This window comes from Myotis yumanensis, unplaced genomic scaffold, assembly GCF_028538775.1.
Source record: "Myotis yumanensis isolate MYYU_CA2020_CCGP unplaced genomic scaffold, mMyoYum1.0.hap1 SCAF_11, whole genome shotgun sequence".
Taxonomy (NCBI): domain Eukaryota; kingdom Metazoa; phylum Chordata; class Mammalia; order Chiroptera; family Vespertilionidae; genus Myotis; species Myotis yumanensis.
This window is the reverse complement of record NW_027223762.1, coordinates 65236450-65239778: the sequence shown is the minus strand read 5'-3', so window position 1 is coordinate 65239778 and position 3329 is coordinate 65236450. Positions and strand designations below refer to the sequence as shown.

General features: G+C 44.6%; 2 pseudogenes; both read left to right on the top strand.

The window, feature by feature from the left end:
- Positions 1 to 1034: 1034 nt before the first annotated feature.
- LOC139019530 (NHP2-like protein 1 pseudogene) lies at positions 1035 to 1517 on the top strand (annotated as a pseudogene).
- Positions 1518 to 1597: 80 nt separating this feature from the next.
- LOC139019529 (BCL2/adenovirus E1B 19 kDa protein-interacting protein 3-like pseudogene) lies at positions 1598 to 2560 on the top strand (annotated as a pseudogene).
- Positions 2561 to 3329: the final 769 nt, after the last annotated feature.

Below are 3329 nucleotides of genomic sequence, written 5' to 3'. Positions count from 1 at the left end.
GAAATAAGCACATGAAAAGATGATCAATATCTTTAGTCCTTAGGGAAATGACCGTTAAAATGACTAAAATTTTAAAAAGTCTAACCAAACCCACTATGGGTAGGAATGTGGAGCAGTGGAGAATGGAACTCAACTACTGCTGGGACAGGAGGAACAATTTGTTTTTTTCTCCAAAAGTTCAAAATATACCTCCTGCATGATTCAGACATTTCACTCCAAGTATTTACCCACGAGAAGTGAAAGCCTACAAAGATTTGTACACATGCTCACAGCAGTGTTACTTGTAATAGCCCCACACTGGAAACCACCCAACTGTCCATCGCCAATGGCGTGGATAAACAGGGGAATATCCACACACGAATATTCACACTAAAAATGAACCAACTGCCGATACATACTATAATACAGATGAATCTTAAAATAATTCGGAGTGAAAAAAGAGAGGGTATACTATATGGCTTCATTCACAAAAAATTCGAGAAATTACAAACTAATCAGTAGTAACAGAAAGGCAGGTCAGCCTTGGCCTGGGGTGGATTACAAAGGGACATGAGAACATGTTAGGGATGATGGATATATTCATTATCTGGATGATGGTGATTGTCACAGACTTACACATATGTCAAAACCGTCACAAAATTTTCGCTTTGCAGCTGTTTCCCAAGAGCTTAACCGTTTAGCTCCTCCCCGCTATATGTGTCCCCCGCTCCTCCCCGGTGTTCCTTTTTCTTGCCACGTCATGACCCACGTGTTTCCTCCGAGAGTCACAGACATACAGCCCTTTCCTGGCAGGAGTGGTGGTGCCATTGTTTGGCAGTAATCCTGGGGGAAACACCCGACCCAATTTGTGTTGTGGTAAAAAGAGATGTTTGGGGTGATGATGAAGAATGCAGAAAGGGAAGCCAAACTATCTATTAGAAATAAAAATGGATTTTTCCACTACTTCCGTGAGACTGCGGTGGAGTGGAGCGCTCCTTCTCTGACGGCGGCGCGTCCTGAGGGGAGGCGAGCTCGCGGAACCACAGCGATGACTGATGACTGAGGCTGACGTGAATCCGAAGGCCTACCCTCTCGCAGGCCACCTCACCAACAACTATCGGACCTCGTTCGGCAGTCATGTAACCACAAGCAGCTTCGAAAAGGAGCCAATGAGGCCGCCGAAACCCCTAACAGAGGCATGTCTGAGTTCACTGTGGTGGCTGCAGACGCGGAGCCCCTGGAGGTCATCCTGCACCTCCCGCTGCTGTGCGAGGTCAAGAATGTGCCCTTCGTGTTTGTGCGCTCCAAGCAGGCGCTGGGCCGGCCTGCGGGGTCTCCGGGCCTGTCGCCGCCTGTTCTGTCACCATCAAAGAAGGCTCCCAGCTGAAGCAGCAGGTCCAGTCCATTCCGCAGTCCATTGAAGGGCTCTTAGTCTAAACCGGTGGCCTCTGCCACGCTCTCTCTTGCCTCCTCCCCCTCGGTTGTGTATCATATTGTCTGTGTTACCATGTAGGATTTCCAGCTACCTTCTATTGTTATAAAATGGTGTAGTTGGTGTGTTGCTGTCCGAGAGCCAGAGGCACTCCGCTGCGGCCACCGCTCCTCCAGCCGCCCGACAATGTCGTCTCATTTAGTAGAGCAGCCACTGCTCCTGCACAACAACAACTGCGAGGAAGGGGGGTCGCCTGTGCCCCCGCCAGCTGGCCTCAACAGTTCCTGGGTGGAGTTACCCATGAACAGCAGCAATGGTAATGATAATGGCAATGGGAAAAATGGGGGACTGGAGCACGTCCCTTCCTCATCCTCTATCCACAATGGAGGCATGGAGAAGATTCTTAGATGCACAACGTGAATCAGGACAGAGTAGTTCAAGTGGTAGTTCTCACTGTAACAGCCCTTCCCCACAAGAAGATGGGAAAATTATGTTTGATGTGGAAATGCACACCAGCAGGGACCATAGCTCTCAGTCAGAAGAAGAAGTTGTAGAAGGAGAGAGAGAAGTTGGTGCTTTGAAGAAAATTGTAGACTGGGTGTCCGACTGGTCCAGTAGGCCTGAAAGCATTCCCCCGAAAGAGTTCCACTTCAGGCACCCTAAACGTTCTGTTTCTTTAAGCATGAGGAAAAGTGGAGCCATGAAGAAGGGGGGCATTGTCTCTGCAGAATTTCTTAAGGTGTTCATTCCATCTCTCTTCCTTTCTCATGTTTTGGCTTTGGGGCTAGGCATCTATATTGGAAAGCAACTGAGCACATCTTCTGCCAGCACCTATTGAAGGCCAGGAGCCCCGGGAACACGTGCGCCCTGTGAAGTGGTGTATTGTCACAGTAGTTTATTTGAACTTGAGACCCTTGTAAGCATGACCCAACCTACAGTCCTATTTTTACATATCCAAGCTCCAGTAACTCTCAAATCCAGTATTTTATTCAAACTCTGTTGAGGTATTTTACTAACCTCATTCTCTTTGGGCCTGTAAGACTTTAGAATTTCCTAACAGAGTTTACTGTTGTTTAGAAATTTGCAAGGGCTTCTTTTCCGCAAATGCCACCAGCAGATAATAATTTTGTCAATAATGTTATTGTCTCCTTTTAGTGCCACCAGACTTAGACCAGAATCACTCACGGTATAAATTTTACTCTCTCAAGATGACTACCATCTCGCTCATAAAACGAGATAAGACTAGCAAATGACATAAAAGCTTTGTTGTTTTGTTTTCCAAGAAAAAGTCAAGCTTCCTTAAGCTTTAATTTATAGTTATTAAAAAAGGAAACAAGAAAAAAAAACACGCAAGACACAAGAAAAAAATACCTTGGGCAATAAAAATTTCTTTTAAACCAGCTTTGTCTAAACCTCCTAATGGCACCTTTTAATTTGTAGGATACGGTCTATGGGTGTGAAATAGAATAAGAACTAAAATACATCAGCAGATTTTAATACTAGTAGGTTGTAATGCTGTCTTTTCTATGGTGTAGAATCTTTATTTCTGATAAGGAACGTCTCAGGCCTAGAAATATGAAATTGCTTTTGGGATGTGTGTGTGTTTTGGGTATTTTTGTGTTTATTAGCTGCATTTGAATTTTTCATGACTTTCTTTAAATTTTTTTTAAAAAAATTTTTCTAAGAAGAGGCTTTGGAATGAGGTCCAGTTTGCGGTATAAATGTCGGCATATTGTTTCAGGAAGATCACGCACACTCGGAAGCCTTTAAACTCCACAGGTAATTGTTTCCGAGTTATTCCAAGCACTTGTGCAGCTTTGAAAACAGACTTGGTTTGTGTGGGAACATTTGACACAGTTCTGAGAAGATGCCATTTGTTTTTTTCTGACCTCTCCTTTTTAATGTTTACTGTGTAATC